Here is a 26,606-nt window from a genome sequence, read left to right on the forward strand (position 1 = left end):
GTGAGAACCCGCTCCTGTTCATTCATGCCCCGCGCTGACGTCAACGAAGCCACGCCCTCAGGAATGTCTTTAAAGGGGCCGGGCTGGCATCGGGAAGGGAGGGAGGGAAAGTCCAGAGAGGTTTGAGTAGGACTTTGGGGCCCTCTGGACTCGCCGGGGCCCCCCCAGGCGCTCCAGAGGTTGCGCGTCTCAAAGCACCAGCGCCCCCACGCGCTAGTCCCCGGGGATCTCTGAATCCGGGATGCTCGGCCTAGACGTGCGCTGAGCCATCCCTCTCTCGTCCTTTGCCTTCCAAGACTGAACTCAGCGTTGGCCTCAGTCTAGGCAGAGCTGGGCCGGAGGTTCAAGAAGTAGTTGCCTCTCTAGCAAAAATCCTGTGAGAGGAGCCCTGAAATAATCCGGATGACTCTTCTCTTGGGACCTCTGAAGGGCGCACCAGACCTCTGAAAGACAGGGAGAGTTTTTGTTCAGGAGCGTCTAAGCTTACTGTGATCCAGGAGCAGCCCTCTTCTGGGAACAGGTCAGACATGCCTATCTGATTTAATGCTCTTCTGGGAGGCAGCCATCATTGTCCCCACTTTTTAGAAGAGAACTCAGACTACCAGAGTTTGTGCCCAGGCCCAAAGATTACACAACTCCCAGGTAATAGAGGCAGGATTGGGGTCCGGTGGCCTCTGCTTTAACCCCTGCTGCATACTGGGGAACGGTGGCTGAGCTTAACACCCTTCATCCCGTGAACCCGGCAGGAAGAGCAAGCTGGTATGTTTTGACACTTTGGGGGACACCTGCCTCCTGCCTGTCCCTTCCAGGGGCCTCTCCTCAAAGGTTCCTCAAACATGAGTTCACAACCTCCCCTCCTGACAGAAGTGACTGGGGAACAAATGGGAAATGTCCTCTCATCCACCCGGCCACCCCCAGATGCCTATTGCCCTATCACCATTTGGCCAGGGTGGAAGGAGCAGCTGTAGCAAGCCTGGTTTCCCAGGCTTCCCTCTTCCCATCCCCTCTCTGACCCCAGCCTCTCCTCAACTCCATGGACCCCTGACACAGCAGCCACACTGGGCTACTCAAGTACCTGGGTCCTCCTGCCAGATGTGGACAGTTTGGTCTTGGCCTCTGCCCTTGAGAAGCGGGTCTGGACATCTCCCCTGGAGGGGGAGAGGAAGGGTTAATTATGGGTGTTGGGGTTAATTAAAGCCTATGATCAGGAAGATGAGAGGGGAGCCTGGGGCTTCCGAGGGAGAGCACAGGAGTGTGTGCGGGTGAGCATGAGAATGAGTCTGTGTGTGCGAGAGTGTGTTTGAATGTGGATGTGGTAGATGTAAGTACTGATGTGTGTGTGTGTGGACACGTGTTGGTGTGTATGCATGTGTGAGTGTAGACATAGTGTTGGTTTATAAGTGTGTGTGAGAGTATGTGGCCATGGGAGGAACTGTACATGAGTGCATGTGTGAGTGTGTAAAGTTGTCTTTGAGCCTGGGCGTGTGTGTGAATGTGGGTGCCGACATACATATGAGCGTAAGAGGGTTTGTTCTGAGGGCGCTGTGTGAGTGTGACTGGGAACTCAGGCTTGGACAAGTCGTTTCTGTTCTCTGAGCCTCTGTTTGCTCATCAAGAAGAGGAGAACCTCCTTGGGAGAGCTACTGTGAAGATCAGATAAGGTCACGTGTGCAAGGCACACAGGCAGGATGACAGAAAGCGCCAGTTCAATCTCAGCTGTTATTACTGGTACACGCGGTTCAGCAAAAGGAATTCACATCTGGAGAGGGCGGGGCATGCGTTGTGCACAGGGCTCTGTGGATGGGCACATGTGTGTGCATAGTAGGTGGTATGGGTGAGCGTTCTGCATGTGTACTGCATGTGTACTGGCTTACAGAAGACTTCATAGGAGTTGTTTATAACACTCCTATGTTACATGCCACTTGCAGGTTCTGTATGTTGACACATTCCAGAGGCCAAGGGTGTTTGTAGAAATTTGCTGAATGAACTAATGGCGAAGGGAAGTGTGGGTGTGTTCTGGTGCCCTGAAGCCTCTGCGTGCTGGTCCTTTGCGTGGCATGTGTGGGTTTCCACATACAGCCCCAAAACCCTGGACCCACGAACGCTACTGTCAGGCAGGCCCCCACGGCTGTGGCTTGTGTGCCCGGCAGTATGTGTTGGAGCCAGATGGTGCTCACTTACAGCAAGTGGCGTGAGCAGGGGCCTGTGGGAAGTGGGGTATGTGAGGTGGCAGGAGGGTGTGGGGTGGGGGAAGCTCACTGGCCTTCAGTCACCTACTTGGTAAACTTCCTCTTTTCTTGTCCCAAGTCAGTCTCTGGCTCTGGGTGACTGGATGCTAAGGAGGAAAGTTCTCCAGTGAGTCTTACAAAGCCGCACAAAAATGTGGTATTTATTGTGACATAATCAGCTCTAATGGAGATGGAATTACCTATAAAGGCCCCAAAAAGCCCTCAGGGCCTAAGAGCCATTGCAGCGGGCACGTCTTTGGTACAGGCAGGTAGAACCTGAGTGTGTGTATGTGAGAGAGAGACAGAGAGAGGGAGAGGAGAGTGCTCACCTCTGCCAGGACTTGGCTGGGAACAGGGCACAAGCAGATCAGCAGGATGAAGCCTTGGTTCACCCACCCCACCTTTGATCTGCACCTGCCTTTGGCCAAGAGCCAGACACTATCAAAAAAGATCGCTGCAGCCAAAACTTATAAAAGTGCTTGCTGTGCACCAGGCCCAGTTCTCAGCACACTGAACCACTTGGTTCTCATTACCCCCAAGGGGTGGGCACCGTTACTGTACCAGTTTTGCAGAGAAGCAGCCCTGCTCGTGAAAGTTGTAGTGGGGGTCCTAGTCTGGATCCAGCACACGCCCTCATGAGCACCTCTTTTGTCTTCTGTCTCTGAATTCTACAGAACCCAGATAGCAGCCCCTGCCCACTCTGCAGGCTAGTGACCACTTCAGTGAAACCCCCAGGGACCAAGCCTGCCCCTGAGCCACTAGCTACATGCCAGCCAGGACTCTGGTCTCAGCCACGTGAACTCCTTGCTTCCTGAGCCTCTGAATTGTATCCCTGACTCAACGGTGAAGATCGCTGGAGGCAAGGATGACTCTCGCAGCACTCTGCCTTCCTGGCACCAGTCAGTACAGTGCCTGTATGTCGGACTCACTGGATAGATACTCACATGTGATGACGACATTTTGAATCAGTTTCCTCCACTCATTCCAGTCCGTGTTTCTGCAAGGTCTGCTGTACACCAAGCCACTTCATCTGTGTGAACCCATTTAATCCTCCCAGCAGCCCTGGAGGAAGATCTAATATTGTCCCAACTTTGGAAAAAGTAGGACTCAGAGAAGAGAACCAACTCACTTAAGTCCCACAACTTCTACACCACAGAGGTGGCACTGGAGGGTTACGCATGTCTTGCCCCAGAGCCAGGTCTGCCTGCTCTTCTTGAACATATCATGTGCTGTCATGCCTGAATGCCATCGTCCCTGGACCCTCTTCCATCCGAGCAGCCTGCACTCATTCTCCCAGACCTGCCTTGGTGGAGCACAGGAGAATGGAGCCCCCAAGTGTAGCAGAGTGCCTCACCTGGTCTATATTGTACACCCTAGACAGATTTGGCAAGTGGACAGATGGATGGATGGATGGACGGACGGATGGATGAATGGGTGGAGGGGCCAGCAGACTTGAATTTTGCCAGGCAGCCAACTATGTGACATCAGCTGCATGGTCTGTAAAATGGGCAAGATAATAACGGTTTCCAGCCTCCAGGGATGCTGCTAGGATTAAAGGAGATCATGTAGCTAATGTGCTTAGCACAGTGTCTGGCACTCAGTGAATGCATTAAATCTTAGCTATTGCTGCTTTTACAATCAAAAATCACTTCTGAAAAGCCAACTGGTATCCCTGGGGCCAAATAAATAGCTTCACCCTGGAACACACTCTGCTCTCATAGTGTCTTATAACTCCCTCCCCTTCTTGCAGGGAGCTCCTGGAGGGACAGAGGTCCTGTTTACTCCATCTTGCCAGCCCCAGTGGTGCCCGATATACAGTAGGTGCTCAGCAAACGTTTACAGGTTGCACGCACACGCACCTGCAGAGTTCTCTGACTCTGGTGTTCACAAAAACACACAGTTGCCAAGTGCTATCGCGGCAGCCAACGCTTGAGCAACGCTCACTACGTGCCAAGCCCCGTTCCACACACTAGCCCTGCACTGAACCCCCTTTTCTCACTATCCCCCAAGAGGTGGGCACTGGATGCTCCACTTTCCAGGGAAGTTTTGCTGAGTAAAAGCTTGGCTCAGTACCGCGGCGCCCCACTCCCAGAGATGAGACGGTTGGGTGAGCGGGGGGCCTTAAATGTGGGTTCCAGAATTGGGGGCGCGCGGGAGGAAACCCTCGGTAATTGCGGGGCTTCCCCCACCCCTGCCTGCGCTGGATTAGAGGCTGCGCCGCTTCCTCTGGGGCTCGCTAGCGCTTCCTGGGCCCCTTTGAAGTGGGTTCTGGGCAAATCCTGCCCGCGGGGCCTGGGGGCGGGGTCTCCGGGAGGGGCGGGGCCTCTGCCAGGACCCGCAGCCAGGCGCCACCCCCAGGGTCTCTGGGGCGCCGCCCGCCCACTCCCGCCTGGTTTCTTAGTCCCCCTCCTCCAGTCCCAGGCTCTGGCCGGCGCCCCTCATTCCGCTCGGCCTCCGTTCCCCATCCGGCCACATCCTCCTCCCCTTCCAACTCAGCTCCGACCTCCACTCCTTCCTTGTCCTCCCGGACCGGGCCTTTCCCCATCCTCTAAGTGCCAGTCTGCAGCCAGGTGTTTTAAAAAACAGAGCAAAAACAATGGCCACTTGTTGAGCCTGAGTAGGTGCCAGGTTCTGTGCCCAGAGTGCTGCAGCCTCACCTCATCTATGTGCACAAGTGCTCTAGGTGGGGACTCTGTCCCCAGTTTACTGATGAGACCACTAGGTGTTTTTGTTTTTGGCAGGGGGTACTGGGGATTGAACCCAGGGGCACTCGACCACGGAGCCACATCCCCAGCCCTATTTTGTATTTTATTTAGAGACAGGGTCTCAGTGAGTTGCTTAGTGCCCAGCTTTTGCTGAGGCTGGCTTTGCAATGTCTCAGGCTCCAGAGCCCCTGGGATTACAGGACTGGGTCACCGCACCTGACTTTTGAGACCACTGAAGTTCTGAGAAGTTGGGAACTCAAGGTCAGAAACCTGAAAGGGCAAAAGTGTCTTCAAAACCCTGGCTCTGAGGCCGATTCTCCATGCCCCACCTCCACTTGACCATGTGCAGGACCTTAGGAGATGAAGAAGTCCAAGTTCTAGAGAAGGGACTTGTTTATTTATCTCTCTGTCCACTGCAGCCCCCAAAGGCTGTCAGTTCCCTGGAAAGTGCTTCATCACAATCTTGGGAATAAGGAAATCCACGGCACATAAATAGAGCCATCCTGCCCCGGGGTTCTTGCACTGACTTCTATCTGCCAAGTTACCTTGCCTGCATCCCCTGCCCCAAGGGAGAGGGCTGACTCCCTCTCCTCCTTCAGATCCCCGTTAGATGTTCAGCCCATCTGTGACACTTTTCCTGACCCCCCTATTTGAACTAGCAACACAACACTGGACCTCTCCCCACCCTGCGCCCCCTGTCACCCTTACTTCTCCATCAGTTTGGGGGATAACAGTAGTTCACCCTCTTAAAGTGGTGTAAAGATGGCACGGGTTACCCTGTTTCAAATCCCAAGTTTGGCATCATGTCTAGAGGCCCCAGATGAACTTCAGAGAGAATAACTAGTGGGGGATTCCCACTGGAGGGGGATCCAGAAGTGGCCTTTCCCAAGTCCCAGAATCCTCCACTCTTTCCACTGTGGCTCTGGGGCCTTCCAATGTGACATGCCAGGTGCTTTCCCTACATTATCTTATCTCATCCTATGACACCCCTGTAAGTGGAGTCACAGACAGGGAAACTGAGGCTCACCCTGGTGAAGTAACTTGCTCAAGGTTGTGCAAGTAGGTGACAAAGCCAGGCTCGAAAGCCAGCTCAGCATCTCCCTGGCTGCCATCATCACCACTGCAGCCTCCTGAGTTCATTGCCACCTTCTGTCTACCCTGGTCCCCTCCCTGACAACTGGAGTCCCCTGGGCAGAGGTGGAGAGGAAGACTGAGCCTTGGTTGGCCGGGACTCGGGGCGCATCTCTGGCTTCCCAGGGCCACCACGTGCTGTGAGACCCTGGTGGTGTGCTTCAAAGTTCTGAGTGGGGGTGAGAGTATCCAGTGCCCACCTTGTTGGGGAGACATGAAAGCATGAACAACCTGGCATGATGTCTAGCACAGGGCTGGTCCTCCCTATTGTCAACTGTGATTACTTCTATCACTGACACCATACTTGGGGGCCTCAGGCTGGTACCACCCGCTTCCTGAGTCCTGACAGTTTGGCTGCAGGCCTAGATGGAGGCTTGGGAGGAAGGGTTAGGGAAAGCTGCCTTGTTTGGTTTTTGCCTCTGAGAACCCCCGCAAACCTGCCCCGGCCCCTCCCCCTCCCTGCCAGCAGTAGCAAGGCCCCATTCAGCAGGAGATGTGCCCCAGACCCCTTCCCACCATGCTTCCTGGAGAAACCCACCAGGACAGCATCCAGCCACATGAGGAGATCCACATGCCAGGCCCCGTTCCCACACCACCAGGCCTGCACCTCACAAGCTTACACAACCCTCTGGGAAGTGCTGCGGACCCAGCCACCCGAGTGCCCTCACATGCCTGTGTGCACCCCCATGCGTGGGCACACACACACCTGTCCACGCACACTCCTGTGCCCACCAGCACCAATCCTGAAACGCGCTTTCCTAATGACCAGGTCTCAGGGCTCATCTCCGAATAGGGCTAGGGCTTTCCCCCTCCACCCCCGTGCCTCCTTCCTGTCCTGTTTCTAGCTGTCCATCTCTCTCCATCAGCCCATCCCAGGGGACCCTGCATAAGTCTGGCTGTATGTGATCTGCCTGTGACCAGCCCAGCAGTGAGCAGTCCATCCCCATCCCTGATTCTTCATCTGTCACACCCCAGCAAGACCCTGTTCCCCTTCTCAGCAGGGTCTCTCATCACTCGTCCAGACCCCCACCCATCCATCCCCCACCCTCTCATCTGTCTCCCTCATCTGTCAGTCAGTCCATCTATCCATCCTTCCTTCCTTCCTTCCCCCCTGGGCCCATCGATCACTTCCCAGACAGCCCTGCCCTACCAGGTAGTCACCTCCTGGCCACTCTGTTTGTCTGTCCACCAGCCCATCCATCCATCTGTCCGCCAGCCCATCCATCATGCAGGGCAAACCACTTGTCCAATCTTGCGGCCATTCATTGCCCGGGTCAGTCCCCCTAAGTTCCCCTCAGCAGGCCTGGGTGGGGGGATGTGTGTGCCTGCGTGTACAGAGCACAGGCACACCGGGACGCGCAGCCCTGCTGGAAGGACCCAGTGTGCGCCAGCGTGGGGACACTGGGGGCCTTCCTGCCGGCAGACGGGGTGGCTCTTCGACTGTGCCTTCCTCCTGTGCCCCGTGTGCACTGTCCACCACATTCATCAAGGGCCTATTCAAAAATATATACATAATCCGAGAGGCCATCCAGCCCCCACTCGTATTTCCTGACTCGTTAAGAGGGGCCTGAGCGACCCGCCCCGGCAGCCCCTGCCCAAAGCCACCAGTCCCCTCCCCCTAGGGCAGGCTCTCGCACCACCGCCCCCTCGCTCTTCCTGCTGCTGAGAGACAAGGGGCAGGCAGAGAGCGACCACCGCGGAGCCAGCGCGGCACACACAGGGGAAGGAAAGTGCCGGAGACCCAGAAGGGCCCAGGCGGGAGCCCGGGCCCCGTGCAGAAGCGGCGGAACCGGCGGGCAGGGCAGGGAGAGGCGGGTCAGGGCGACGGAGCGGCCGGGGAGGGACACCGGCCGCGGTGGGCGTGGGATCGGAGCTCCGGTCCCCCGCCGGGCGGCCGGGTCGCGGGGAGCAAGGCTGGGCGGGCAGGAAGCGCCCGCCCCCGCCCCGTCTCGCACCCGGGCGGCCCCGGCTTCCGACCCCGCAGGTGTCGCCTTTGAGGGTCGCCGCGTGCGGTTTACGGCGGGGCCGAGCCTCCTCTCCGCGGCGGGGAACCGCCTCTGCGCCTCGTAAACGGGGTGGGGGCCTGCGGAGCGGCGGCCTCGGTCGCCACGGCAACCGGGGCAGCCCTGGGGGCGGCGACGGCGACGGCGGGCGGGCGCGCGCTGCAGGTGGCGGGACGCTCCCGCCGCGCACCTTGCAGAGCTTTGCGCGCTCCTCCCCTTGGGCGCGACCACCCGCGGGCCCGCCTCTCTCCGTCCCACCTCCCGGGATCCATCGCCCAGGCTTTAAAGCCACCTCCTCCAGAAAGCCTTCAGTACCTGCCGCCACGCCTGGGGCCCCACCGGCGCTTCCTGACAATAAAAATTAATCATCGACCCGCTTCGTCTCTGCCAGGCGCGCGGCTGCGCGCGTCCCGTCCCTGAGATTTTGTCCTCATACCAACCCTGTGTGGACCAGCTACTTCTGTCCCTGTTTACCAAAGAGAAAACGAGAAAAAAGGCTGGCAGAGGGTCTTGCAGCTTAAAATCACCTCCCATCCGGTGGCAGTTTCACCGCGATCTGAGTGGTTCTCTCCGGTCAAGCTGCAAGGGGCCTCCCAGCTCCCACCTTCTGGAGACAGGCGGGGAGGTGCCTTGGTACTGCCTCACCCACACCAGCGCTCCCTGGGCCAGGGGCTTGTGCCTCTCCCATCAGACTGGGTTCTGCTAGGGGTCAGTACACCTCTGCCCCCTGGCCAGGTCTGTGGTCACTAGAAATGCCCAAACCAGGCTGGACGTGGTTGGCCACGTCCCTTCCAGGACAAGAGCATCCCAGGTTCCTTTTCAGTTCCCCACCTGGCTCCTGAGATCAGGTGTCCCCAGGACTGGGTTCTGGCAGGCTCTGCCATGGAAGTGGACTCTTGCCCCAGATCCTGAGGCCCCCACACAGGCTCAGAAGGAGAGAAAAGAGCAACCATGCCAGAATCATCATCCCTCCTACTTGGCCAGCTTGGCTAAGTGCCCAACACCTCTGAACATGGACAACAGTCCAGTGAGGTGGACATTTCACGCTCATTTGAGGGAAACTGAATCAAAGAGGGAAAGTCCCTTGACCGCCGTCACCCCTGGCAAGTGGCCCTTCTGTCCTTCCTTTGTGTCCTGTCTCTCCTGAGGTCCTCACACTGCCTGGAAACTGGCTGTTGACCCCTCTCCAGTGCTGGGTGAGCACTTTCAGGGAAGGGAGGGAGCCAGGTTTGGTTTGGTGGTTTTGCTTTGTTTTTGATCTTGGGCTCCAGTGCCCAGCTGAGGACCTAAAACATAACAGGTTTGTTGAATGCACCCGATAATTATCTCTCCTTCCACGTTCCAGGTAGGTTTTGCCTACTCACGTCAATCCACCCAGCATGTATTGAGCATCTACTACATCCAGGCACTTAACATCCATCACTGTTGTTAAAGACCACCTAATGGAATTCATTCCTATCCTGCCTGTTTCCCACCACATGACCTCCCAATAAAAACTCATTTCTTCCTTTTTCTTTTTCTTTTTTGGGGGCAGTGGGTATTAGGGATTGAACCCAGTGGTGCTTTACCACAGAGTACATCTCCAGCCCTTTTTATTTTTCTATGTTGAGATGATCTCAGTTGCTGAGGCTGGCCTCAAACTTTTGATCCTCTTGCCTCAGTCAAGTCTCTGGGATTACAGCAGTGTGTCACAATGCCTACCTGCATTTCCTCAGTTTTACAGATGAGGAAACTGACTCAGGAAAAATGTTGTCTTTTTTCTTTTCTTGGTTTTTGTTTTTTTTTTTTTTTTTGTGGTTGAAACCCAGGACCTCACACATACTAGGCAAACACTCTACCACTGAGCTGCACCCAGCCCCAGAGTTTGCATTTGAAGCCCCAACCAGACTGACCTTTCCCTGGGAGAAATGGCATAAGGGTTCCTGAGCCTGCAGACTCTGCAGGGGCCTGCTCACCTGGGGGTCCACCCTAGAGACAGGATGCTGCTGATGGAGTCAGTAAGGGCTCCCTTTGGGTTCTGGCCACAGCCCTTCAACTTTACATACCCACATGTGGGCACTTGTTTGCAGGTATACACGTGGGAGGATACATAAGCGTACTGTGTGTGAGTTTGGGGGCCCTGGGTAGGGCTGCATGGTTATGTGTCAGGTCACATATGTGTTCATGTCTGAGTGTCCCCGTGCAATGGAACAGGGTGGGGAGGAGGCACTGGTCTATGCAGACCCTGTGTACCGCATCTGCTTTTGTTTTTTGCGGTGCTAGGGAGGGAACCCAGAGTCTTGCACATGGTAGGCAGGTGCTCGGCCCTGAGCTACCCCGCAGCCCTCGCACACACTATTCTAATCCTTGTTTACAGATGAAGAAACTGAGGCGCAGGGTGGAGGAGAGGTTTGCTCATCTGCCGGTGGGCATGTGTGCACAGGTGTGTGTCGGGTCTGGATGTGCAGAGTGGGCAGGGTGGGGAGGAGGAAGGGCTGCCTGGGCTCCAGCCCTGTAATCCGCCTCCTGACTCGCCCAGCTGGAGGCGCACGGGTAATAACTGTTTTGCACCCTCCTGTCGGTCTGAACATGTGCCTCAGGCCTGTCTGAGGGAGACCCCCGCCCCAGTCGGGGCAGCTGGCAGCCTCCCGCCCAGGCCTGACTCCAGACTGATCCTGGAGGGCAGGGGTCTCTGGGCCTGCCCTGCCTCCTCACCTCCAGGATGGCCTCTGCCCTGGGACTGGGCGCTTCCCAAGGGGAAGGGTTGACCGTTCCTCCAGCAGATGAGGGGGATCTCCAGGAATGGAGCGTGTGCCCCGGACAGATTAGGAGCTACCGAGTGGGGGCAGTGGTTCCTGCACAGGGCTGAGGCAGCTTCCACCTTGGACCACCCTGAGCCCACCAGCTCCTGGGTGGGCATCAGCTTCCAGTCCCGACCCCCAAATCAATTCCATCCGTCCTGAGAGGGCAGCGGGGCCTCCGCCCTGGCCTGGGCATTGGAACACGCATGCTCAGTGGCCTGGGAGTGGGCCTGCTGCTCCACCTGCCCCAGCCATCCTGTTTCCCATGGACTCTGCCCCCCCTTGGTTCTTATCAAAACCACCAAAACCAACCATCGAAACTCCCAACCTCTACCTGCGCGCCCTCCCCCGTCCCGCCCCGTCTGCCACACCCGGGTACCCAGCACCCACACCCTGCCAATTCTGTCCCAAGGAGGCCCCTGAGGGAGCAGAACCCGCCTCAGGGAGCCAACATCCTGCACCCCAAAGTCCCGGCTGCCTGGCCCTTGGCCCCACTCCTGTTGCTCCTGGGTGTGCCGCTATTTACCGTCTAGATGCCCGCCTGGGATGGGGGGGCCACAGGTCAGCTCACCGCCCATAAAGATAAAGGGATCCTGAGACCGGAGGCTCTGCTGGGAGATCAAAGGCGGCCGCAAGGAGACGCCAGCCAGGGGAAGCCACTTGTCCCCAGTCTGGAGCAAAACGTACCAAGGAGGAGACCTTGGGACTTTCCCTGTGGCCTTCGCAGGGTCTGGAGAGACCCTGGGTCAACCCCAGCCAGACGTCCAAAGGCCCAGGCGTCCAGGCTCATGTCCCGGGGCTGGTGGGATGGGGACAGGGAGTCCCAGCATGGTCACAGGCCTGTCTGCCTCTTACCCGCCGACTGCACCTCAGTTTCCCCTTATGTGAAATCGAGGATAAGAAATGAGTCAGTTTTATTATCTGAGATAAGAGCGCAGCCGCTGCAGCCAGCACGGCGCCGGGCACGCAGGTGGTACAAGGCACCTGCTTCCCCCTGAGCCCTTCACCCTGACCTGGGCGTGTGTGGCCCCCACCCCCTCGTGGCAGGGTGTCTTCCCAACCACCCAGACCTTTGGGCCGGCCCTCCCCTCCCAGGCTTTACCCCCAGGTTTAAACCTGGGGTGCCCCTCCCTCCTCCAAGGGAAATGGGGTTTCCTTTCTGGCTCCTGCCACCACCTTCCTGGTGACGGTTTGCAGGCTGGGAGTGACGGGGCACCCAACCTGCTGACTCAGCGCCTGGAGCTAGCGCTTGCTTAGCAACGGGCAAGGCCCCGGGCAAACAGAGCCACGGGCAGCCACACCCCTGCCACAGGAATGCAGCGGCATTCCTGGGGGGTGCTGTGGCACTGTGCCTGGGACAGGGGGCAGGTAGGCACCTTCCCAGCTCTGCCACCTTGGCATCAAGCAGGAGGGAGCCCTCTCACCAGGGCCCAGGGGTCTGCAGCTGCCTCCGGCCCAGCCTGCAGGGGCCCAGCCCAGAGCGTGGACCTGGCCACCTGAAGACCGTCACACGGCTCTGAAAACTGGGTGACCTTGGGCCAGGCCTCTCCGAACCTCAGTTTCCTCACTGGTAACGTGGGGAGGAGGGTTGGGCGCGAGCCTGGACAGGCTGAAGGGGAAGCAGGTCCAGGGTGGAGACAAGCCTGCCTTCCTGAGGAGCCGATCCGTGAGCGGGACCCTGGGCTTGGAGAGCGTGTCCCCCCCGGGACAGAGTGGGGGAAACCTGGAGGAACCTGGAGGGCCCTGGACGGATTCACACCTCCTTAAGGGCCAGTAGTGCCAGACTAAGGGACCTGACTGCCCCTCATGCTGATCCTCCATCCTCTACAGTCACCCAGAGCCTCAGTGGCAAGAGCCACATCCGTCCTCCTGGGCAGGTCTGAGCCGCAGGTCAGTGAGGAGGCCCAGGCTCCTCTCCTCACACTGGCTTGGGGCTCTGGGTGGGGAAGCCTGGGCTTCTGACTTCTCTCTCCCAGGAGATCTGTCCCACTGGAGACCCCTGCCAGTCCCAGGCTTTTCTAGCAGACCAGGCGTTGGCCAAGGGCAGGCCCTGTGTCACTCCTGTGTCCCTGTCCCCTGCCCCTCCACAGGCCAGGGGAGGTTCTTCCCCCAGGAAACCTCCCTCTGGTGTCTATCCTGTCTGCCACCCCACAGGACAGGGGAAGCACAGAGGAACTCTTTCATGAAAAGAAGCTTAGACTTGGACTTCGGTCACCTGGACTTGCACCCTGACTCTGTTTCTGACTTGCTGTGTGAACGTGGGCAGGTCCCTTGCCCTCTCTGATCTTCCATTTCCCATTACAGGTAGTGGACCTTTTCTGAAATGCTTGAGACCAGAAATGGTCCAAATTTCAAGAGTTTTCAGATTCAGGAATATTTGCATAGACTTCACCAGTTGAACATCCCTAATCTCAATATCCAGAATGCTCCAGAATCTATTGAGCCTATGTTGGTGCATCAGATTTTGGATTTTCAGATTAGAGAGCTCAAGTCATGTCACCGGGACTGCACGTTTGATCATGATGTGCCCAGCACATAGTAGGTCCTTGGAAAATGAGAGTCCCAGGTGCTTGCCCCCGCTCCACATCAACCTGCTCCCGGCCCTTCACTGCCTCTTTAATCCCCCCAGATCTGCCTGCCTTTGATTCCCCTGTGGGCGGCTGAGCTGGGGTCTGAATAGGAAGCGGAGAGCTCCCGGCTGTGGGAAGCAGGCAGGGGCAGGGCCTGTCAGGCTTGGCGAGGGAGGGGACTGTGGGCCCCCAGGCCATTCACCACTAAGCCCGGATCCGGGCGCCTTTGTGCCAAGAACAAAACCCGGGGATCAGCTGTTCTCTGACCTGCCCCTCTCTTCTCCGGAAGGGATGGAAGTCTGGGCCTGAGGGATGAGCTGTGTTCCCTCGTGGGCCCTGGGATGCCCGCATGGGGTGGGGGACACACCCTGGAAGCTCCCCACCACCCCAGAGCGTGGGCAGCGGGAGGTGAGCAAACCCGGGATCCGCCCCACGTCCTGGCTGTGGTGGGTGGGCAGGTGTTCCACCCCTGAGCCTCGGCGTCTCCTCTGTGGGTGGGTGTGTAGGTGGGTGTGTAAAGGCTCCCACCTGGTGGGTTTGAGGGTCCATGAGAGGAGGGATGGGCCCGGCTTGCACAGGACAGACGGACGACAGTCACTCTGACTCGCTCCGGTCTTGCCTGTGGAGCCCAGGGCCCAGGCTGGGGCAAGTGTCAGATCTGAGTGCAGAATACACGTGTGTGCAGGTGAGGGGCTCTAAGGAAACCAGGACAGGTGTGCCTCAGATGCCCCGCCCTGCCACCTGCCTGCGCTCCCCCTGACACCTGCAAAGTCCCCAGGGCACATGTGTCTCTCTCTCAGCCAAGCGCCCAGGGCTGCAGGGCCGAGCTGTCGCACTCTGCTGAGGGGGTCCTCAGTTAAAGCTCAGCCTGAGCCTGGCCTCCAGCTGCCTGGTGGCTTCCCGCCCAGAATTGCCCAAAGGCCTCGGCTTGCCAGTGCCCGGGAACATCTGGGAGTGGCCTCAGGGGCCTTGTCTGCTTCAGGCTTTCTGCTGGGACCCTCAGAAAGGACGAGGTGCCCTGTCAGAAGTGGCCGAGAGCAGTCCACTCAGCGATGACTTGAGTTTCCAGGCAGGAGGCCAGGAGGCCGCGGTCACGTTCCTCCTGGGCCTGGGCTCTGGCCAAGCGTCAGCAGCAGAAATGGTGGGGTCGGTTTTATTTTAAACAAAAAAGAACTTTGAGTGGAAACATGTGTTTCCCCCTCGTCTTCCTCTCTCCATTACACCCTCCCACATTCTCTTTGGTGCCTCCCTTTCTTCCTCTCCCTCTTTCTTGATTTCTCTGTCACTCTCCCCATCTCTTCCCAGCTTGCAAGAGTCTGGAGTGGTGGGAGGCTGGGGACATGGCCTGGGCCCCTGCCATAAACCCCCCATCCTGCCCCTCCGGACGGGGTGTCTGCGCAGCTCCAAGGCCTCACTCCTCTGCCCTCTTGGCCTCCCTCTCTCCAGCCTGACTTCCATGATCTGCCCCTGCGTCTGTTTTCTATACTAGCCATCTCAGATATTAAAGCTCTTCAGCTTCAAATAAGTTTTAAAAGACTGCCCAGGTTGGGCACGGTGCACGCCTGTAATCCCAGCAGCTCAGCCCTGAGCCAGGAGGATCCCGAGTTCAAAGCCAGCCTCAGCAAAAGTGAGACGCTAAGCAACTCAGCAAGACCCTGTCTCTAAATAAAATTTAAAAAGACCTGGGGAGTGGTCAGTGGTTAAGCACCCCTGGGTTCAATCCCTGGAGCAGGGAAAAAAAAGACTACCCAGCCTAAGGCCATACCTCAGCCACAGAGCATCTGCCTAGGAGGGGCCCTGGGTTTGATCCCCAGCACTGCAAAAACAAAACAAAAAAAAAAAAAAAAAAAAAAAAGCGGGGGGCGGTGCAAAATCCAAAACCAAACACTGGTCTGGTCCAGATCCCTCATCCTGCAACCAAAAGCAGGTACCGGGGGACCACGGCCTGCCAAGGGAATTAGGGACAAGGCTGGACAGATGGGGGTCCCCTAAGCACGTAGCAGGGAGGTCTGCTTCCTCAGGGGGTGTGCCCCCTCCCCTGAGGTGGTCACCGGCATGAGGCTCCCCAGGGAAAGGCAGGCCCTGGTGGGCCACCTCTCCCCTCGGCACCGCCATGTTCTTGCCCCCTCCCACCTCCAGTTCCTTTGCCAGGCAGGGCTCAGGTTGCAGGGTAGCTCAGCTTCTGGGTCCTTCTCGTGACTGTGAACAGCACCTCGGTCCTCCTAGGCCTTAGTGTCCTTATCTTTGTACCTGAAGGCTTGCCTTTGCTGCTCTAATGCTTCACTGAGCTCCTGTCTCCTTTGGAAGAAATTCTAGAACATCTGGCCGGAATGCAGCTTCCCCTCCCTAAGTGAGAAAGACCCTCCTCAACGTGACCTCCACCTCCTGAGCTCCAGGCCTCTGGTGCCCTGTGTCTGAGGGCCACAGCCATGGAGGGGTGCAGAGGACCCCCACAATCTGGCATCCTGCGGCCAAAGCTGTACCCCTTTGCATACTCAGGGTCACGCGGGGCTCAGTAGGCGCGGGAGGGTGGCATTGCTGGCAGAGGGGCCTTCCTTTCCTCTCCCACAGTGCCAATTGCGAGTGCAGGTAAACCAGGGGGCTAGCAGGACGGGGCAGGTGTGCCTGACATCCCCGGCTTGGGCACACAGTCCCAGCACCTCGCCACTTGGCCAGCCCCTGCTTGGCCTCTAAAAGCAGCCGAGAGGGGAGGGCAAGGGGGCTTCGTGAGCGCCTCTGCAGTCAGCAGAGGACGAGCTGACCAGGAGCCCAGGGCCGGGAGAAGCACGAGGCCCCGCAACAGCCGGTGCTCCTTTCTGCCCCTGGGGGCCCCCCGGATGCCCAGACCTTCCTGGGTCCCCACCTGTGTCCCTGGTCCCTTCACCTCTGCCTTGGAGCACGGAAGTGACTCGTTCCATCCTGGCAACAGCCCTTCTGGCAGGAACCATCAGCACCCACTTTAGAGATGGGGAAAGGGAGGCAGGGGGAGGGTGGGAGGCTGCATGAGCTCACGCCGAGCCAGGAGCCCAAGCTGGCTCTCGCTGCTCAGGCAAAGAAGATGGTGACATTTGCATGGATTTTGCAAGCCAGGTGTCGCTGGTACCTTGAAATCAGCTCTGCGGCAGATCACACCACCAGGGCCTGCCGCCTGCCTGGCTGCCTTTCTTTTATTTCTTTTTTTGCTCTCAGAGGGTAGTTATTACGCACTCAGCTCACATGGACAGGAGGCCCTTCTACAGTGTCTCAGAGGGGTCCCTGACTTAGAAAGAACACGAGCCTGGCGAGCTTCAGTCCTTGTTTCAGGACCTGAGGCAGATCGGAGCCTGTCTGAATCCAAAACCAAAGAAATTCCTCGCTCCCTGGTGATGTCAAGAGGTAGCTTCTCTTTCTGCTCCACCATGACAACTTCCTGTCCAGGGTAAGAAACTGTTCTGACTGTCCCTTTGGGGCAGAAATGAAAGGTCCTGCAAGTTCAGAGCTGCCGGCAGGCGCACCCTGCCCTCCGACGCTGCACCATCAACTCCATAAACATTTACCGCACCTCACTTACCCTCCCTGAGCCTGTTTTCCCCTCGGCAAAGTGGGATCACGGGTCTTACCCATCCCTCATGGCCTGGGGGCTCCTGTGTAAAATCAGGATTTCTGCTCTGAGTCCTGGCTCACCCGTGGGCTTCCTGTGTTACTGGGCCTCTGTCTTCCCATCTGTACAATGGCATCTATGTAAGGGTTCCTTCCTGCTTCCCTGCCATCTAGGGCAATTGCAGTCCCAGGAGAGGGTAACTAGCCTGGCTGGACCCAAGGGAGCAGCTGAAGTTCACACCCCAGGCCCGACACACACCCATGTGATTCCGGCCAGCAGCGGTCTCTCCGTGGACTTGGGTCATGGTCATTGCAGAGTTCAGAGGACAGGGAGGTGTGGGGCCCTGGAGGGATCCCCAGGAGACTTCCCTCTGGGGCACTCACTGCATGGAGTGGGGGAGGGACCTCAGCTGAGTGCAGGCTTCACCTGACTTGTCAGGCGGGAACCAGAATGATACCCATTTTGTGGATGAGGAAGCTGAGGCCCAGAGAGAAACAGGAACCTGACTGAGAGTCTCCATTTATATGAAAAATATTGATTGACTGGGAATGTTTAGCAGGTCAGAGTCTCAGTTAGGGAGCGTGAAAAATGTCCTTAGAGCCAGTGTGATGGCGCATGTCCATCATCCCAGCAGGAGGCTGAGGAAGGAGGATGAGAGTTCAAAGCCAGCCTCAGCACAAGCAAGGTGCTAAGCAACTCAGTGAGACCCTGTCTCTAAATAAAATACAAAATAGGGCTGGGGGTGTGGCTCAGGGGTCGAGTGCCCCTGAGTTCAATCCCCAGTACCAAAAAAAAAAAAAAAAAAAAAAGTTCCTCCATTGGATTGTGGCGAAGCCGCACCAAAATACGAATCTACTTAGAGCCACCGACCTGCAGCTTTCAAACGGTTAAAATGGCAACATTTAGGCCAGGTGTGTTGTTTCAACTTTTTTCTTTGTTTTTGCTATGTGGATTTTACCACAATAAAACAAACAAACAAACAAAACGTGCCGATCCCCAACTTTGTTTTGGACACTGTGCTAGATGCTGTGGACACAAAAGTGAACAAAACAAATAGCTCTTCCTTTGTGGAGTGAACATTCTGGAACAGCGCTGCCCCAGAGAACTTTCTGTGAATGGAGCGGCAGAGGGACACGCGTTGTGTATCTGCTGTGCACAATAGGGTGGCCCTTAGCTACACCGGGCCATTAAGCCCTTGAATGGTAGCTAAATGCAAATGAGGAGCTGACTTTAATTTTATTTCTTTTTCATTAATTTAAATTCATCAGCCGCAGGTGGTTGAGGCCTACCAAACTGGACCGTGCAGTTTGAGGTAAGTCATGTGTGCATTGTTCAGAAGCCCCGTTCGCCTGACCCAGTCTCATCTTACTCAAGCTTCCACGCACGGTCTTGCAGAAGTTCAGACCTCTTGCATCAGAGTCTCCAGGGAAGCATGCTAAAATCCAGGTTCCACTCGGACCCACAGAATCAGCATCTCAGAAAATGGGCCCGGGAGTCTGGGTTTTTGTGATTTCCCGGGTGATTCTGAGGCACAAGGTCAAGTCTGAACCCACCACTCTTCTTGTTCAAGACTCCCAGCTAGGAAGAGTTTGCATCAGGTCTCGACCAGGCCTGCTTGGGGGAGGCACCCCTCAGGGCTTCGCCAGCCCAGCTAACCCAAACCTGAAGATAACTAGCTCTGGTTACCAGCCTCGGGCTCCTTGGAGCCTGTGTTCCTCCCCAAAGAGCGAACAGGAGGGCTTTTTCATGCTGAACCCAGAGGGGCTGGGAGGGCTCCCCCGTGCTCCAGTCCCGTGTTTTGCCAATCTCTGGGGCTCCGCAGCCCACCAGCTCCAGGCTCTGGGGAGTGGGAGGCAGAGGCCTGGCCTGGTGCCCCAACTTGCAGACCAGCCTGGTCAAGCAAGGAAGGAAGGAAGTGGAGGCAGCTTAGGGCCAGCGGACACAGGGGAGGGGTGACGCAGGCCTCAGGAATTTGAAAACAAACATTTAGCCAGGGAAGGAAGAGGCTGCTTCTGGCCTCTGAGCTAGGGCGGGCCCAGTTCCCTCCTTCCCGGGACAGGGGTGAATCCCAGCCCTGCTGACCGTGGCCCCTGGCTGGAACCAGTGCCTGGGGAGTTTCCATTCCGTCGGGGGGACAGGAGGCCAATAAGGGTGAGGAGAGGATGGGAACCGGGAGGAAGCCCAGAAGAAATGGGTGCTCATCAAGCTCTTAGTGAGCACCCAGCGTTCCAAGAACTCAGGGCAGAAGCCCCGCCAGGCTGGGGGAAGCAGGGAGGGAGGCTCATGCTGAAGAAAACATGGAGAGGAGCCCAGGACCCAGGGCTCCCTGAAGAGGAAGTCAGGGCAGGCTTCCTGGAGGAGGCAGCACCTGGACCCAGCCCCAAAGGGGGAACCTGGCAGGATAGGATCTAATCTTATTAATCTCACCCCTCCCCAAGCCAGTACGCAGATGAGCCAGCAAGCGCCCCCGGATATGCAGAACGGGTGGACAATCACTGCGAAGCCTCCAGTCTCCAGGCCCAGTCTCCAGGCTCCCTCCGCTAGGTCTCCTCACCGCTCTGAAGCTATGATCCCACTTGGTACCCAGAGACTCTGGAGCCAGCTGGCCTGGGTTCCAGTGCCAGCTGAAGTCACTTCCCAGCTATGTGACTCTGGACAAGTGACTTCAGTTCTCTGTGCTCCTGTCCCTTCTCTGTGAAATGGAGATAATAGTATCGCCTTCTCCGTGGGGTTTTGTGAGTTTACACAAGTAAATTGCTCAGAACAATGGCCAGCAGGCGAGTGCTCTTTGCTGATGGGGTGACGGGGTGCTTGCGTGTGTACCCACTTGTTCATTCACTGACTGACTCACCGATTCACTGGTTCAGTCCACCACTCGCCACTCCGCCCTGTTTGCCAGGCATCCGTTGGGCAATCCCCAAGTTGAGTGCCAGGCCTGCGGGTCCCCGCCTCTCCAGTCCCTCCGCCAGTCCTGGAAGGTGCTGGCTGAGCTGCTAATGACTGGAACGATTTCCTTAATTCCTCCCAGCCCAAAACAAGAGGAGCCGTCCGGGGCAGGGGCGACGTGCTAAGACCGGACCTGGGTGTGGACACTAAGCCCCTAGGATGGGCTCCTTGGCCAGGGGCCAGCACCCGGAGCTGCCTGAAGAGGGTCAGGCCTCCCAGCCTGCAGGTGGCAAGTCGATGTCCTTCCCAGGCAGCCTCACGCGCCCCCCTTGACAGCCAGGTTCTCCCAGGTCCAGACCGCATCTGTTCACACCTCACCTGGTACCCAAGCCTGCTCTGCCCAAGCCAGGGACCCAGAGCCTGCTTCGGTGACACTCTGGAGCTGGAGTCCATTTCCCCAGTGAACAATTAGAGTTGCGTGTGGAGCATAATGATTGCACGCTGATTAATGGTAGACAGCTTAGCCGAAGATCCCACGCTGGCTTCCTCCTTCCCCAGGGGCCCCAGAGAGCAGGTCATGCTGGGGAGGGACTGACTGGGATCCTGAGAGAGCTGTTTCCCGATTCCCTCCTTAGGCCAGGCTCTGAGCTGGGCTCTTTGGTTTTGGTACCAGGAATGGACTCCAGCGATGCCTAACCGCTGAGCTACATCCCCAGCTCTTTTTCTTTTTAAGACAGGGTCTCACTAAGTTGCCCAGACTGGCCTCAAACTTGTGGTCCTCCTGCCTCAGCCTCCCAAATCACTAGGATTACAGGTGTGGCCTCTGCACCTGGCATTATATGGCGGACATGCTGACTTGCATCTCAGAGACAAGGGAACTGAGGCTCAGAGAAGGAAAGGGACTTGCCGGAGGCCACACAGTCAGAGAGTGTGGTCCTGGAATTCAGATTCAGGTCTTCTGGCCCGCCGCCATGCACACCCAGGGCCAGGCAGGGCCTGGCATCTGTGGAATTGCAGAAAGTCTGGGCTGGGCATGAGGTGCTGTTTGGGCCAGAGGGTGGGGTGGGTGAGGAGAGTGAGAGGCCTAGCCAGGTGCCAGCAGAAGCCACAGAGCAGGGCGGGTAACGGGAGCCTGGCCAGGCTGGGGCCCTGGGCAGGCCCTGCTGGGCCCTGGAAGCAGCAGGCTTATCCCGTGGAGCCACCCGGGTGATGCACCTCCACCTGCTGACTCAGCCATTGCCTGGGCCTTTACCTGGAAAGCAGCAAACACAGAGGATATCAGGGAGGGGGGTTCCTGTTTGGAGACGGGGTGTGGGATGCCCCATCCCCCCAGCCGCTCCACACGGATTCCCCTCCAGGAGCCCCCTGCTATGTGCCCAGAGCCCCTGATCAAGGGCCAGAGCTGGCCGTGGGGCTGGGGCAAGGGCGCCGGTGGGGCCCCGAGTGACCACTCAGCCAAGCACACAGCCTGGCAGGCACGTCTCCACTTGCCTTCTGCAGAGCCTTGTTCGCCCCACCCTGAAGGGGGCAGGCGTGGAGGGGCATCTGTGTGACACCACTAGGTGCCACTCTTATTTGGGGGACCTCCATGCTGCTCCACCGTGGGGAGCAGCTTTAGAGACACCAAACGACTCTATGGCACGGGGACCAAGGCGTCCCACTGCCCTGCTGGGGTCAAAACTGTGGCTGGGCACAGGAGTATCTGCAGTCCCTGGGCCTCTGGCAGGGCCAGTCACGGCACTTGTCACGCCCTGGAGGGGATCATGGGATCAGGGGCTCGGAGGCCACCAACTGCATCACCAACTGCCGGGCAGAGCGCGGCAGAGGCATCTGGAGGGCGGGGGAGGGTCCTGGGATGTCTGGGATCAGGGTCTCCTGTTGGTTCAGTGGTGTGCTGGCGAACATTAACAACCGGTTCTGGGCCGGGCGGGGTCAGGCGTGGAGAAGTGGATTTCCCAGCACCCCAGCCCTCTCCCTGCCGCCTGCCTCCCCGGCCGTCGTGGGAACCGTGGGGCTGGCGGACGTGCACTTTGTGGGCTGGGAGCAAACACTTCAGGGAAGGCGCCCCTGGGTCAGGTGGACCTGGGTTCCCAGGGGCTCTGCCTCTTGCTTGCTCTGTGACCCCAGGCAAGTCACATCCCTTCTCAGAGTGGAACCTTGTTTTCCTCCTTTGTAAAATTTGGATGATACAAACAGAACCTGCTCTCAGTTGTGATGGAAATTAAAGGGGGTACTCAGCACCAATGAACTGGTGACGTGTGGCACTTAGTGTGGTGGTTTTTATGGTCCAACTATTCAGCCAAGAACTTGGCATGAAAGACTGAGACTGCACAGGCCTCTGGTCCCCAGAGCTTCTGGGAATGAGCTCCTTCCAGTCTTAGGAGCCCTCAGAGCTGAGACCAGGACCGGGCATGAACTCCTGTCCCCTGAGACCTGTGCCCCTGTCCCTTGTCCCAGGTGCAGCTAAGCAACAGGAGTACTCAATCTCAGGGACCCAGGGAACACACAGGCACAGCTCCGGGACCCCTCCATCCCTGCCCTGGCCTCTGCTGCCCCCTGGTGGCTGGCCTGAGAAGGATGCTGCTCCCACTGTGGGGGACCAAACCACATATATTACCATTAAAAACTAAATTAATAATAATAACAAGGCACCAGCGCTGTGGCACAGCCTGAAGTCCACCACTGGGAGACTGAGGCAGGAGGATGGTAAGCTGGAGACCAGACTGGACAACTTAGCAAGACCTTGTTTCAAAATAAGAAATAAAAAGGGCTGGGGATGCAGCTCAGGGGTCCAGAACCCCTGGGTTCAATCCCCAGTGCCAAAAAAAAAAAATACATATATATTTTTTAATATATTTAATTATAAATAAATGTATTTAAGCATGCAAACAAACAAAAAACCTCAGAATGCTACAGTTGCTGCCTCTGCTGTTCATCACCTTAGGTTTGCAGAGAGGCTCCCCAGCTGAGCATGGGCAGCACAGAGCAGGGGACAGGGTTCTGGGCAGAAAATCAGAGGGGGATTTAAGTCCTGAGCCAACAGGTTTGGTGACCTTGTGCAAATCACCTCCCTGAGCCTCAGACTCCTCATCTGTACAATGGGGTGACAAAACAAGGTTGTCATGAGGATCGAGGGACCCAGTGCTTGCCGGGGAGGTTCAGCTGAGGGCGATAACCCAGGCATCGCGAGCTAGTTACGCTTGCCTGGCGCCTCTGCGGAGTGCTCTTCCGGGCGTCTCCTCCTTCAATTCACATTACCACCCCTATTTAACAGATGAGGCAACTGAGGCCCAGAGAGGGGAAGCAACTTGCCTGGAGCCTCACAGCTTGTAAGTGCCACAGCAGGACTCAAGGCCAGGGCCAGCCTGCTTCCCATGCCCGGCTCCGCACTCTGAAGCACCTTGGGGTGCCCACATCCTTATGCCTCGTTTTAAACAGCAGGCCAGCTCCTGCCCCCGTCAGAGTGCCTCTCCTCCCAGCCCCACAGCAGCACCCAGTGTGCCAGGCCCAGCAGCTGACCTCTACCCTCCTGACCAGCTCCCCAGCTCTGGGCCGCTCATGAGCCCAGAGCTTGAAGGTGGCTTCCCAAGGTCATCCCGTCCATCCCCTGCACCCCACCCAAGCAGGTGGCTGTTCATCCTGTTCTTCACGCTGCTCAGGGAGGAGATTCCACAACCCTACTTCCTCCTCCGGCACAGGTGTTTGTGACAGTTCCCACAGTGGCAAACTCTAGGTGTCTAACCAGAGTCCTTCCTGCTGCAGTTTCCACCCACCCATCTCCTTTTGTTCTTTCTCCCAGTGGTGTCAGAGGAGGACACTTGACACCACAGAGAGGGACCTGGGACTGGAAAGCAGCACACAGGGGCAGGAAGTGAGAGGTAAGCCCAAGTTCAAGCCCAGGTCAAGGTGGCAAGAGCGGCTCAGCTGGTCTCCAGGTGGGGCAGCCTGACAAGTCCACCCTGCCATGCTACACCATGGGCTCCTGGTCCAGGAACTGTTGGCATCGGCCCTGCCACCCTTCCACACACGTTTGCCGAGCCTTCTTCTGTGCCTGGTGACACAGTTGGCACCCAGGTCACAGCACCAGGAAGTCACCAATGTCCCTGCCCTTGAAGACTTCACGTCCACGACAGAGAGCCAGCCCACAAGTGAACAGACCAGGAGTCCTGGAGGGGCCAGAGGGCAGCAAGCGACACTCAGCTGGAGGGCCGGGGAGGTGTCCTGGGAGGTGGCAGCGGAGATGAGGGGGAGAAGGGAGAGCCCAGGGCGGCCCTGAGAACCACCCTCCAGGCCAAAGCCCCAGGGTGCAAGGAGCTCCCAGCTGTGAAGCCCACCTAGGGAGAAGGCGGGGCAGCAGGCTGTGCGGCCCAGGGGGGCGAGAACGCACAGGGCCCCAGCTCTGAGCCGCCGTCTTCTCACCTGTCAGAGGAATCAATGGTCCCCAAGGAGGTGTTCAGAGGCATAGGAGGTGGACAGACAGGCCTCAGCCCAGGGCCCCAGCTGTGGTCAGAAAATGGCACTATTGACCTAAATAATGATCAGAGAGGTTCCCCAGGGCGTAATATCACCTGGGAGCAGCAGAGCAATGCCATGGGAACGTGCATCCAAGGAGGCGGAGGCCAGGGACGTCCCTGTGCTCCGGTCTGTTGTTTTGCAGTGCTGGGGTCAAACCCAGGGCCGCCCACACGCCAGGCAGGCAAGCGCTCTACTGCTGAGCTACCTCCCCAGCCCAGGGCCATGTTTTAAAGGCAAACCGGGAAGAAGTACATAGAATATTTTGAAATAATAATTTTTGGCTGCAGGGAGCAATAGAGGCGACGTCGGCCTGGATTAAACAGGCCAATGGGGGGAGGCGCCCCTGCGGAAGGCCTCTGGTGTGAGGTGCAGTGGCCTCTGTGGGAGGCTGTGGCTTGGCCGTCTTGTCTAGTGGCGAGCCCATCTGTGGTGGCCTTCAGGGTTTCACTTCACTGTCACTCCCCCCCAGAACGCTCCCCACCCTGCACAGGGGCTGCTCAACTCTTCCGTTGGGTATTGGGAGGTTTTTGATCTTCTGTGTGTTTACAGCACTTCACAGTTTATAAAGCATTTCCTCTGATCCTTGAAGTGCCCTGCGGAGTTTGATTGCTGCAAAATCTCCGGAGCCATCGGAGCCATCGATGGCAAAGTGTCTGGAGGCCACGGCAGGTGACAGGCTCAGGACCTCTGACACCGGCCCTGCTCCCTCCAACCAGGAACTCCTGACTCCAACGTTTTCTTACCTTCTTCCTTCATCTGAAGGAAGGATCACGTTCCATTCCAGAGAACCCCAAGCCAGGGAGGTGCTGGCACGTGGCTAAACTTGGTTGGGATCAGGAGGTGACTCTCTAGCCTGGCACAGTGGCACATACCTGTAATCCCAGTGACTCGGGAGGCTGAGGCAAGAGGATAGCAAGTTTGAGACCAAATTCAGAACTTAGTGAGATTCTGTCTAAAATTTTTTAAAAAATTAAGGTCTGGGGATGTAGCTCAGCAGTGATACAAAAAAAAAGTCAGGTGACTTTCCATTGAAATCCAGAGAAGCCAGGCATGACGGTGCATAGCTGTAATCCTAGCACCTCAGTAGGCTGAGGCAGGAGGATTGCAAGTTCAAAACCAGCCTCAGCACTTAGCAAGGCCCTGTCTTAAAATAAAAAAATAGAAAGGGCGGGGGATGTGGCTCAGTGTTTAAGTGGGTTCAGTCGCCAGCAACAACAGCAACAACACAAAAGGATCCTTGGGCCTTCCCACATGGAAGCAGAGCAGGAGCAGGCCAAGGTCAAGGTCAAGGTCAAGGTCAGATTAAGGAGGCAATCCCCTTCCCTCTCCCTGACAGGAAAGGGCTTCTCCTTGGGCCTCTGCTCCCCAGAGGAGGCAGCTCCTGAGCCCAGCTCAGCCATGTTCCTTCGTGCCACCTGTTTCAGTTCTCGGGAGGTAGGTTTGGCGGTACCACCTGCAGGGAGTCTGCCCTCACCCCTGAGGGCCATCTGCCTCCTTTATTTGCACTCAGCGGCCCAGGGGTTACGCTCCAGCTAGTGAGTAAGTTTAACTCACATGCAAAACTGCACAGATCGTAAGTATGTGACTCAGTGGGTCGACCCAAAGGGACCAGCCCCGGGCAAACAGCTCCTGCCACCTGCCCTTCTGGTTGCGTCCTGTGCCAGGGGCCTGGCCTATCAGTCCTGCCTGCTTTTGTGCTTCATGCAAATGTGATCACCTGAGCCCTCTTTCCTGCCTGGTTTCCTTCCTTACATGTGGTTGCACATGCTCTGTGATTGTCATTTATCAGTGGTAGCACTTGGGTCATTTCTCCTATTTTGATGATTATTGTTAAGAACATGCTAGTTCATGTTTTTAGGGGGGCTTGAGGGGGGCACTGGGGATTGAACTTAGGGACACTGTACCACTGAGACACATCCCCAGCCCCTTTTATTTTGAGACAGGGTCTTGCTGAGTTGCTCAGGCTGGTGGGAACTTGCACTTCTCCTGCCCCCGTCTCCCGAGTTGCTGGGATTACAGGCATGCGCCACTGCACCCGGCGCTAGTTCCTGCTTTTGGGGACTTGTACGTGCTCATTTCTGCTGGGTGTGTAACAAGAAGGTGGCAGGACTGGGGGCTCTGCGTGTGCTCAGCTCTAGGATGCTGCTGGGCTGCTCTCTGGAAGCCGTGGGGCCCATTCACGCCCCACCTCTGCCTGGCTGGTTGCTG

The 26,606-nt window shown here is 57.3% G+C and overlaps 2 long non-coding RNA genes across 2 annotated transcripts; one reads left to right on the plus strand and one right to left on the minus strand.

The window, feature by feature from the left end:
* Window positions 1-19: 19 nt before the first annotated feature.
* On the minus strand, window positions 20-2,873 carry LOC306666226. The gene is made up of 3 exons (XR_013765235.1): window positions 2,278-2,873; window positions 1,076-1,148; window positions 20-443 (listed from the first exon to the last, which is right to left on the minus strand). It is a non-coding gene; the product is annotated as an uncharacterized lncRNA (long non-coding RNA).
* Window positions 2,874-12,218: 9,345 nt separating this feature from the next.
* On the plus strand, window positions 12,219-19,721 carry LOC306647906. Its single transcript, XR_013760212.1, has 3 exons — window positions 12,219-12,434; window positions 13,013-13,151; window positions 18,266-19,721. It is a non-coding gene; the product is annotated as an uncharacterized lncRNA (long non-coding RNA).
* Window positions 19,722-26,606: the final 6,885 nt, after the last annotated feature.

The sequence above is a fragment of the Sciurus vulgaris genome (assembly GCF_902686455.1).
Source record: "Sciurus vulgaris genome assembly, chromosome: 1".
In the NCBI taxonomy this organism is placed as follows: Eukaryota; Metazoa; Chordata; class Mammalia; order Rodentia; family Sciuridae; genus Sciurus; species Sciurus vulgaris.